General features: G+C 42.5%; 1 non-coding gene across 1 annotated transcript; it reads right to left on the reverse strand.

Moving 5' to 3' along the window:
* Positions 1 to 1,062: 1,062 nt before the first annotated feature.
* On the reverse strand, positions 1,063 to 1,179 carry LOC119528408. The gene has a single exon (XR_005215707.1). It is a non-coding gene; the product is annotated as a U5 spliceosomal RNA (small nuclear RNA).
* Positions 1,180 to 12,168: the final 10,989 nt, after the last annotated feature.

Below are 12,168 nucleotides of genomic sequence, written 5' to 3' on the forward strand. Positions count from 1 at the left end.
ATTGATCAGAAAATTCACTTCATCTTGAGTTTTAGCAATCCCTTTATAATTATCAAGTATCTTTCTCAAATTTCCTATTTTTAAACAAATATCAGGTTCTATTTTTAATGACCTTATCAGAAAACATTTATAAATAGAATAGTCAAAGACAAAGTAGCCAATTATGCTGCGATTAAAAAAAAAAAGTTTAAAAAGCAATCAAAACTTACAATAAGCACAACACTTGGAGCCAGGGCCCAGAACAGTGTCTGGACCTTAGTTGGCATTTACCTTGGATGACACTTACCTCTTTTAAAAATGTGAATAGAAATGCCCAAGGCTCAACTTTTTTTTTTTTTTTTTTTTTTTTTAATTTTATCCAAGATCTGAGCAAAAACAGGTTAACCATCATACTCCGTATTTAGCAAACATCTGTGCCAGACCTCGCAGCACAAGTTGATGCTCGGTGATCTACGTGTGAGCATTTTGTCTATAAGAAATTCGAAGCCTCGGGGAAGTATATCCGACGTCTCCGGGAGGGTATTCCCGTTTCTTACAGTTAAGTTGTTGCTCAGGAGGACACGCCTCGGTTTGCGAGGATCGTCTGTAAACTCGGGCTTCGCAGGAGTTCCCATCCCAGGTCCAGCAAGGACGCGCAACTCCGCGAGGACAAACTGCACTCTTTAAAACCTTACTCCGCAGAAGCAGAATATTGGGCACAGCGCAGTGGAGAAGCCCTTCCTACTTCACTCCATCGTGCATTCGGTTGACAAAACTAGTCCGTTTCAGGAACTACGCGGACGCACCACAGACCAACAAGCAAAAAAAACAGTTCACAACCAGTCTAGTTGAGGATTTTCCTGGTTAATTAAGTACGTCTTGTGTACATTAAGTAGCCCTTAGCACAACAAAAGAAACCAAACACAACCCGCGTTTTATAAACGAAAGCAGTAAAATGAAAATCGAGGAACATTAACTGAACACTACAATCAGAAAAAATAACTATTCACGCTGTACGGAAACAGCGTTGTACATAACTGCAAATCAAAAAATGCAACGATTTAATTTTTTTACAGTATAATAAGCCTTGCAGAGTGCAAGACCTCAAAAAATTGGGGACAAACTCAGAATTGTTTCTCTCCACGGAAATCTTTAGTAAAAGGCGAAAGATTTATACGATCTGAAGAGAAACCAGAGTATGAACAAAATCTTTAGCACACAATCCTCGGGTAAATGTTACACCTAAACCAGTAATGGCGATCTCTTGTCGGAAAGAACTAGTGACTTCTGCCTCTTCCCCAGATAATTACATAAGAAAAATACCTTTCTGGAAAATAATAGATGGAAGATTAAAGGAGACTCTAGAAGTTTTAATGTAGAAAATTGTCCTGTGTGCCGTGCATTGTGGGTATGCAAATATAACTCTGAGTCACACCCTGGGTTCCGGCAACACTTTAGTTCACTTGGTTTCGCGTTGCACCTGGAGCCACCACCAGATGGCAGAGCGGGGGTGAGACCGAAAGGGTGTAGACCCCAGGCGGGACCCACTAGAAAAAGTCTGACTTTATTTTATTGTTAGCGCTTTAAGTAGACCCTCGGGAGACAGTTTAGGAAGCTGAGCATAAAGGCAGAGACAAATGGGTGGTCGCCTGGGCCAGGGCGTGGAGGGCTGGGTTGCTCAAGGGGAGTGTGTAGAGTGAGGAGGCGATGGTGACATAAAGGAGGGGTGCAACAGGGGGAGCAGGAGAAAGAGGTTAGGAAGAAGATGCCAGAAGGCAGAGGAAAGCAGGAGTCGGGGGTGTGAGAATTAGATTAAGTTGAGCTTTCACACAAGGTGGGGGCAGCTCGGGGGAATGGTAGAGGGTTAAGAAGCCAAGCTGTAATAGGTGGCCAGTCCTCCTGTTTATCCACCCACTATCCTTGCAAGGTGGAGACTCAGGGGTAGAGGTTCCTAAAATAGCCTGATAACTTGTTACCAATCTAGCTTAGACTGGATCTGCAGTTAAAGAACAAAGGAAAGAGGCCACATAAGCATAGAAGTGGTGTCAGTGCCTTACATGGGCATAACACTTATAGTCAGGGATGGAGACTTGTTTCAAATGTTTCTTGTTTCAAATGTTTCAAATTTGCACAGGAGACTTATTTCCAATGTTTCAAATTTGCAGGGGCTGGTTAGGCCTGTCAAATAGAATGTAACCTCTGAAGTATCCAGCCACTGGAGAAACAGGGGAGGGAGTTGTGGATTAGGCATAGGGAATAAATAGTGCTGGGTCTATCTTTTGGCGTGCCAAGCACCACACTTTGGTTGCACGCCTGTTCTTGCAAGATCATGAGTAAATTCTTTTCTTCTCCACAATCAGGTGAGGGTTTATTCTTTTTAGGAATAGTGCTTGTTTCTCACAGGGGGCGCACAGGCAGCAGCTTCAGAAGGGAGAGGTGGGTTGTGTCAAATATGGACAAGAGGTCAAATACGGTGGCTACTGCAGAATCCACTGGATTTCACGACAGGGAAGGTGCTGGTAACCTTGGCCGTAGCTTTTTCCATGGAGTCGGGGGGTGAGAGGGTGGGGTGATTGAAGCCCAGTGCAGGGAGGGGGCTGGGAGGCAGAGCATGTGGGTGCCGAGAGGTAGAGAGAGACTGTGGCTGGAACAGGTGTGGGGTGAAAGGCAGCCTTACATTTTTCTTCTTTTCTTGTTAGGAAAGTGTAGATTGTGTTAAAGCTTGTAACTGAAAAATTAGGATTTAAGGGATGATTATGATTACTGAATCATTACATAGATATTCCTTTTTTTACTTTCTGGTCTATTAGAGTAAACAGAGGGAAATACCTGAAATCTCTGAACTGTAATCCAGCGCCTTGATCTCTGATAATGATTGCATCGCCTTCATCTTGTGCTCTTGTGATTGTAAAAACCTTGTGACTGACCTTCACTTGTACCCATTTTATCCAGTTTTTTGACTTTGAAGTCTTGTGATCACTAAAGATGGCCCCTTATGTTTATTAATGAAGGGCCTTGAGTCAGCCCAGAACTAACCCACTGCAAGTACAAAGTTATCTTGATAACTGAAGCTGGATCTAACCAAAATGGGCCCGCCTGACATGCATAATGGCTTAAACTTTAACCTATAAGTCACCTATACTAAAAATCATGCCCATCACCATATTAAGGCTGCCATTTTCTTACACATGTTCTGTGACAAAGCATGTAATCAATGTGCGCATGCTCAATAATTAGATCACATCTAATTACATCATCTGGAGCCACTGTGCTCATTATCTTAAAACCTGCTCATCTTTTGATTCCATAAAACTGTCAGAATTACTGCAGTTCAGGGAGACAGGTTTTTAGGCTGACAGGCCTTCTGATCTCTTGCTTTGCACCTAGCAATAAACTCTTTCTCTCTTTGAAACTCCAGTGTCTCAGGAATTGGTTGTTTGAGCACATCAGGCAGAGAATCCACCGCTTTGGTCCGGTATCAAGCTTTGATGGGAAGGAGTCAGTACAGAGGCAAAGGGTGAAAGAGAGAGAAGATAGACAGTGGATGGGCAATGGGGAGGGGGTGAGGCTGACTTTGGGTAAGAGGAAGGGGAAGCACAGGTGATGATGCCACCCCCACTAGTACCATTTATGGAGCTGGTCCCCTGTTCTGTCGCTCTCCTCACTCCCTCCTTCTCTTGCCCTTCTTTCCCTCCATCTCCCTCACCCACCCTCTGCTTTTTCAGCATCTGCACCTTGGCAGCTGAACTGCTGGAAAAATCAGACTGCTGGGCCAAACCTCGGTGGAGGCCCTTGTCAAAACAACTGCTACTGCAAATAGAAAGAAGAAACCTTTATCAACAATATAACAATTAGCGAATTGGGCAACTCCATGTAAAAGCAGGTGTTCAAAGCCTTCAGTGGGTACTGGGAGTTGATACTCCAAAAATAAGGGAAATGGCGGTTGTCCGGTGAATTCTGTTCTAGTGGCTTATTGGAACATCGAGACAGAAGGAAACTTGTCCAAAATGGATTGGTCAGAGCTTTGGCCTCTTTTTCTGCTCCTATTTCCTGTAAATTTCATTGCCCAAGCTGTGCATTCCTGAAGTCTGATTGTGTCAGCTCAGGGTTCTGACCGTGGACCCTCCTTTGCCAGGAAACATTTGGTAACCCAAGGCTTGAAGGTCAATTTATGAGCTCCTTTCACATTTTCGTCAAGATCTTTTGTAGAAGACATTACTGATGAAGATTGATTTTGTGCTGTCCCGTGGTGCTAGGGGGATGTCCTAGGTGTGAACTTTCCGTGTGGCTGGAAAGGGCCAGTGTCATGTCCCATGGAGGACGGATTGTGTTATGGAACTATGGCCAATTGAGGAAACACTGGGAAAATGGGTTCTATCAAAGATTGGCGACAAGATTTCCAAAGACAAGAGAAGAGTATTATCCAAGGGCAGCAGTATTTGGGGGTAAAGGAAGGTAGTTGTCAGAGGTATATCCTGTAAGGCATCGTAAGTGCAGGCCTCGAGATCAAACGCCTGATTTACTAGCAAGATTTTGGAAGTAAGTGATTGTTGAACCTTACTGTTATTCTGAAAACCAAACAACTAGTTAAAAATACTGTGATAATTATAAGGAGGAAGAAGATTGACAGTGTTTGAAGTATGCCCCTAATCCAGTCTCCCCAAGATCCAAGATTCAACCAGCTAAATAAATCCCAAGCCCTGGGAGTCCCTAGTTCTTGCAGTATCTGAATATTTTCTTTGATGTCCTTAATGTATTGTTCAATTTGCAGTTTGATTTACATAAAAGCAGAATCGCTCCCTAATGAGGGCACATGCCTCCTTGCTGAGCTGTGAGACTATCGAGTGCCCTGCAGTTTTGTAGACAACCTTCACTAGGCTTTCTCCCTTGAGTTATATTTTCTGATGCCTTGATGATATTTTAAAAGATGCCCTCAATAGTTTTTGTCATGTTTCAGATGGCTTTTTCAAGTTGAGGAATCCCATGAAACCAAAATATACATCTCATAAATTTCCAGCCTATGCCTGGCCTTTCAATTAATGGGTTGTATTTTGTAGTGTCCTGGTTAAGTCTAAAATGGTTTTTGAGTTGACAAACGAAAATTCCCAGGTTGCCTACATCTTTGTATCTAATTGGTTCCTCTTCTCTAGGTCAGAGAGTAAGGCTGTTACTGTGAAAGTCCCATTCCCTGCTGGTGGTAAGGCCATATAGATGTTCTTTCCACATAGGAAGAATAGGCTTTTTTTGTGCCTCTCTGGACCTCCAGATCTGGAGGAGTTTGCATCTTTACAGGCAAAGTCTTTAAAATTATGGGGTCCAGTTGAAGATGATCAAAGGACATTGTAGTGTAGTTGACATAAGAGGTTGTTTGAGTGGTTATAAATGTGTGAAGTAGTGTTAGGGACTTGTCGTCAAGTTAGGCCTGAGACTTGATCTAGATAGAAGGTGTGATTGTCAGCGTTATAGACAAGGTTGACACTGGTGTTCCAATGCCCTGAAAAGTTTCCAATGATAGAAAAGTCTGTTTCATTTAGCTCAAAATCATAAGTGTCAAGTACATCGTTATCAGAGTCCTGTTTGATTATCATTGTAGAGAGGATACCACCTGCTTTTGCAGAGGTTGGCTGGGATAGTACCTGGATAAGGTCTGGTGCCATCATCACTGTTAATGCAAAGATTGAAATTCATTAATCTGGGCAATTGTGCTATGGGGTACCCCTTTTCTTCAAGAGTAAGGTAAGTCCAATGGGGTGACAATTCCTTATGTTTACCTATTGAGGGCCCATCTCTTTTATCCTATACTTGGTCTGTGCAAAATATACTTTTTAGGTCTATCCAAGTCTGAATGTTGATGGGTACAGTCCTTCTGTGGAGTCTAAATTAGTGCAGAGCCAGCAATCTGACATATTGTCCAGATTGACAGCCCTTTAAATGGCTGAGAAAAAGAATGGTGAATGGCAAGGGATCCAGAAGGAAAGGAAAGGAGAAAGGAAAGGAAAGAATGCATATTTCTTGAGCCACAGCTCTTGGGGCAAGCTGTCCACATCAGTTGTCATCTATTTCTGGGTGACCTGAAACTCTTTTTGGAGTGAGTTTGAGGTCACCAATGACTGTACTTTTCCAATGGTTAGTTGGTGCTCATTTAAGTTGAAATAGGTGTATCCAAGGTCTTACACCAGCAAGTTTAGCAGCACATTGCTTGATGAGGAGGACTTCATAAGGTCCTTTCCATTGAGGTTCCAAGGAGTTTTTATATTGATGTCTTTTCCAATACACAAGCACTCCAGGCAGCAGCTTTTTGGGGGGTCAGTTGGAGTCAGGCAATGTTCTCCTCCTTCAAAAGCTTCTTCAACCTGTGAAACATATCTATAATCATTTCAGCTTCAGACTTTGGTAATGGAAGGCTTTTGATTATCATATCAATTTATTAGCTATTGGTCTATTCAAATTCATTATTTTTTCTTGTGCCAGTTTTGTCATTTTATATTTTTTCTAGAACTGTATCCATTTTATCTAGGGTTTCAAATATATTGGTGTAAAATTGTTCATTAAAATTTAATAATAGTTTAACCCATGTTGTATCTATTTGTGTCTGTCTATATGTTGTGTCTCCCTTTTTAAGTACTTTGTTCATTTGCATATTTTTTATTTTTCATCTTTCTTGCCAGGTTTATCCAGCTTATTAATACTTTCGAAGAACCGACATTAAAAATTATTTTAAATTCTATTTGTCTCTAATTTATCCCTTTTACTTATTTTTTCTCTCTCTCTTAGTTCTTTGACTTTCAACTTTGTGGCTCACTTCCCATATTATTGAACTGAACAATCAATTAGGAATGTTTTCAGGGGCAAGTAAAAGAAAACTTGAATAAAGGTGGAGAGGCAGGCCAAATAATGGCCTCCCAAACAATCCCCAGAACTTGCGAACATGTTAAGTTACATGGCAAAGAGAAATTAAGAATGCACATGGAATTAAGGATAATAAACAGCTGACCTTAAAACAGGGAGATTACCATGGATTATTTCAGTTAGGCCCAATGTAATCAGAGTTCTTAAAAGTGGGATGGGAGGCAGAGGGAGATGTGGTTATGGAAGAAAGTCAGAGTGATGGATATGAGGGGGATTTGACCCACTGCTGCGGGCTTTGAAGAGGGAGGAAGAGGCCATGAGCCTAGGAACACAGGCAGCCTCTAGAAGCTGAAAAAGGCAGGGAAACAAATTCTCCCTATGCCTGTTTGGATATATTATGTCCCCCCAAAGCCATGTTTTAATCCAATCTTGTGGGATATTTGGATTAGGTTGCTCCCATGGAGATGTGACTCACCCAACTGTAGGTGATACTTTTGATTAGATTATTTCCATGGAGGTGTGGCCCCACCTATTCAGTGTGGGTCTTGATTAGTTTACTGGAGACTTTTAAAAGAGCTGGCCTAGACCCAGATGCTTGCTGACACTTTGAGATGCTAGCCCAGAGTTTGCTCCGGAGAAGCTAAGAGAGGACAAAACTCCCCAAGAGTAGCTGAGAGACACTTTTGGAGAGATACTTGGAGTTGCAGATAGAAGGATGCTTGGAGATGCTAAGCTAAGGACACACAGGAGCTGAAGGATGCCAAGGAGCTGAGAGAGGAGCTAAAACACAACCCAGGACAAGCAAATGCCAGCCACATACATTCCCAGATGACAGAGGTGTTCCAGATGCCATTGGCCTTTCTTCAGTAAAGGTATCCTCTTGTTGATGCCTTAGTTTGGGCCAAAACTTTTATGGCCATAGGACTGTAAATTTGTAGCCAAATAAACCCCCTTTTATAAAAGCCAATCCATTTCTGGTATTTTGCATAATAGCAGCGTTAGTAAACTGGAACACTCCCCTAGAGCCTTCAAAAGAAATGCAGCCCTGATGACACTTTGATGTTGGGCTGGTGGGACCCATCTCAGACTTATGAACTACAGAACTGTAATATAATAATTTTTACAGCAGTGACAGAAAATGGATACAGGGGGTTTAAATGAATAGGTTCATTTTTGTTTTGTTTTGTGTTCACATAACAAGAAGTCCCAGTGTAGTCTGCCATTGATTCAATTGCTCAACCTTCAAGAATTGGCTTGGATTCTCCTTCTTTTCTGTGTGGCTTGTCTTTGGTATGTTGCCTTTTTAACTTCATGACAATCACCTACCTGATGATCCCAAGGCAGCTGTCACAACTCCAGGTAGAAAATCCATGTTCAAGGCAAGACAAAGGCTTAAAGATGGCACAAGTGAAATGCCCTCTATATCCTGTCCAGAAAATCCACCCGTTCTTACTTCTCATTGGTCAGAAATGTGTCACATGGCCAGACAGAATTGCATGGAAATTGTATGGGAATACTGGGAAACCAAGTATTTAACTTTTTCAGTCTCAAAGGTGGAGGTGAGTAAAGAAGAAGGGGTTTGGAAATGGTGGTTGGCTTAGCCATTAGTGGTATGTGTTGTCCTCAGGTTAGACTCCCTGGGTAGAGAGGAAGGAGAATGCTGGCCACAGGGAAAGGTGTGGGAGACCCAGAAATGGAACCTCAGGGAGAACCTCAGGGTGGATTCCCTCCCTCCTTTACCGAGGCAGACTTTGCCAGTTTTCTTTCCCTGTATCCAATCCTTCCCTCCTAGAATCTCGCATCATCAGCTGGGCTCAGGGCTGCGTAAAGACTACATTTCCCAGCCTCCCTTGTGGCTAAGTGTCATCACGAGACCAAGTACTGGCCAATGGGATGAAAGCGGAAGTGTGGTGGGGCTCTGGCAGCTTCCAGGAACTTTTTGCTAAGAGTTATCTGTGGGTCCCCCTCTTCCCTTCTTTTTTTTTTCTTTTTCTTTTTTCTTTTCCCTTCCCTTCTTATTCTCTTCTCCATCTTGCTGCTCAGAACGCAGTGAGAAGGCTCAAGCATCATCCTGGATCTCTAGTTCCAGGGCCACCTGTCCGGAAGCAGCTTGCGTTCCTGAAGACAAGGAGCCATATCGGTCCTGGTCTTCCCGAACTTTTACTTTAGAGAGAAAACGTTTATCTTCGGCCAGCTCCCATTATTTGAAGTTTTTGTTACTTCCAGTTAAAACGATCTTAATAAATCTGGCTTAGGGTTGTTTCTAGGTTATATTACTGGAAAGAAGCAGACCAAGTCCCTGGAGACCCACTAAACTCAATTCACATCCCAGCGCCATGAATTACTAGCTGTGCTTTCATTCACCAGGTGGTAGTTGATCTCCTACTGTGTGGCTAGCAGGGGTTTAGGAGCTGGGGAAATGGCAGCAAATAGGTCTCTGCCTTCCTGGAGTTTACATTCTAATTGTGGTTTGGAGGATGGTGAGTTGGGGGCAAGTTTATCAACTTTTCTGAGCCTCAGTTTACTCATCTATAGAAAAAAAGGGCAATTATGGTACCAACCTACTTCAAAGAACTTACTGTGAAGATTCTGTGGGATAAAGATACTTCTAAAAGCCTGAGACTCCTGGTGAATGAGATTTTAAATTATCCACAACTTTGACATTGTATAACATTGAATCACGTAGAGTCCTTTCCATTCTTTTAATTTTTTTCTTTATGCAGATTTTTAAGTATAAAATCAACATCCAAAAACCTGCACATATTTAAAGTGTATGATTTGATAAGTTTTGAAATGTGTATACACCTCTGAAAACATCACCACAATCAGGACAATGAAGACATTCATCACTCCCAAAAGTTTCCTTGTGTCCCTTGGTAATCCCTCCCTCCAACCTTTCCTAACCCACATCTCCAGAAAACCATTGATCTGCTTTCTGTCATTATAGATCACTTTCATTTTTTAGAAATTTCTTTTACTCAGCATAATTATTTTGAGATTCATATTGTTGTGTGTATCAATAGTTCATTGTTTTTATTGTACTCTAATCTTCTTTATGTATCTATGAATTTGCAATATTCTAGTTATTTCATATAAGTGAAATTATACAATATTTTTCCTTTGTGTCTGGCTATTATTACTACACATGAAGTTTTCAAGGTTCATCCATATTGTAGTATGTATCAAAATGTCATTCCTTTTTACAGCTAAATTAATGTTCCATTGTATGTTTATACCACACTTTGTTTATCCATTCATCCATTGAGGGACACTTAAGTTGCTTCCACATTTTGGCTATTGTGATTAATGCTGCCATGGACATTAGTGTACTAACAAAGTCTGACAAACTCAAGAAGTTAGAAAGAAGTGGAATAAAGAAATTAACCACCAAAAAACTGATGGAAGAAATAATAAAGATACTAGCAAAAATTAATGAAATAGAAAAGAAATATATGAAGGAGAATAAACACAGTCAAAAGTTCATTCTTGGGAAAGAATTAATTAAAAAATTTAAAACAAGGTAACATGGATCAAGAAAAAGAGAGAAAGCAAAAATAACCAATATCAGGATGAAAAAATAAACATTCCTTTATTACTTTAGATCCCACAAACATTTAAATCCCACAAACATTTTTACTTTAGATCCCACAAACATTTAAAAAACCATAAGCATATATTATTCTAAAATTTTTATTCCAATAAATTTGAAAATTGATGGCATGAGGGCTGTATCCTAATCAAGATGGCAGAATGAGACACTTCAGGGCTCTGTGCCCCCACAGAAGCTTGAGCAACCATAAAGAATTGGTGGAAACATCTTTCTCAAGGCTCCAGGAAACAGTTAAAGGACTGCAGTAACAGGGCAAGCACTGGATCAAGACAAGGGCCACTTAAAAGTGGTAGGGGGGAGGCGGGGCAAGATGGTGGACTGGTGAGCTGTATGTTTTAGTTACTCCTCCAGGAGAGTAGGTAGAAAGCCAGGAACTGCGTGGACTGGACACCACAGAGCAATCTGACTTTGGGCATACTTCATACAACACTCATGAAAATGTTGAACTGCTGAGATCAGCGAAATCTGTAAGTTTTTGCAGCCAGGGGACCCCCGCCCCTCCCTGCCAGGCTCAGTCCCGTGGGAGGAGGGGCTGTCAGCTCCGGGAAGGAGAAGGGAGAACTGCAGTGGCAGCCCTTATCGGAAACTCATTCTACTGATCCAAACTCCAACCATAGATAGACTGAGACCAGACACCAGAGAATCTGAGAGCAGCCAGCCCAGCAGAGAGGAGACAGACATAGAAAAAAACAGCACGAAAAACTCCAAAATAAAAGCGGAGGATTTTTGGAGTTCTGGTGAACATAGAAAGGGGAAGGGCAGAGCTCAGGCCCTCAGGCTCATATGCAAATCCCGAAGAAAAGCTGATCTCTCTGCCCTGTGGACCTTTCCTTAATGGCCCTAATTGCTTTGTCTCTTAGCATTTCAATAACCCATTACATCTGTGAGGAGGGCCCTTTTTTTTTTAATCCTTTTTTCTTTTTCTAAAACAATTACTCTAAGAAGCCCAATACAGAAAGCTTCAAAGACTTGCAATTTGGGCAGGTCAAGACAAGAGCAGAACTAAGAGAGCTCTGAGACAAAAGGCAATAATCCAGTGGCTGAGAAAATTCACTAAACACCACAACTTCCCAAGAAAAGGGGGGTGTCTGCTCACAGCCATCATCCTGGTGGACAGGAAACACTCCTGCCCATCGCCAGCCCCATAGCCCAGAGCTGCCCCAGACAACCCAGTGTGATGGAAGTGCTTCAAATAACAGGCACACTCCACAAAACTGGGTGTGGACATTAGCCTTCCCTGCAACCTCAGCTGATTGTCCCAGAGCTGGGAAGGTGGAGCAGTGTGAATTAACAAAGCCCCATTCAGCCATCATTTCAGCAGACTGGGAGCCTCCCTACACAGCCCAGCAGCCCAGAACCACCCTGGGGGGATGGCACTCACCTGTGACATAGCACAGACATCCCTCAACAGAGGACCAGGGGGTGCATGGCCTGGAAGAGGGACCCACTTGCAAGTCTCAGGAGCCATACGCCAGTACCAAGGACTTGTGGGTCAGTGGCAGAGACAAACTGTGGCAGGACTGAACTGAGGGATTAGACTATTGCAGCAGCTTTACAACTCCAGGATCACCAGGGAGATTTGATTGTTAGAGCCACCCCCCCTCCCTGACTGCCCAGAAACACGCTCCATATACAGGGCGGGCAACACCAACTACACACGCAAGCTTGGTACACCAATTGGACCCCACAAGACTCACTCCCCCACTCACCACAAAGGCACAGCAGGGGAG

This window comes from Choloepus didactylus, chromosome 2 (genome assembly GCF_015220235.1).
Source record: "Choloepus didactylus isolate mChoDid1 chromosome 2, mChoDid1.pri, whole genome shotgun sequence".
In the NCBI taxonomy this organism is placed as follows: Eukaryota; Metazoa; Chordata; class Mammalia; order Pilosa; family Megalonychidae; genus Choloepus; species Choloepus didactylus.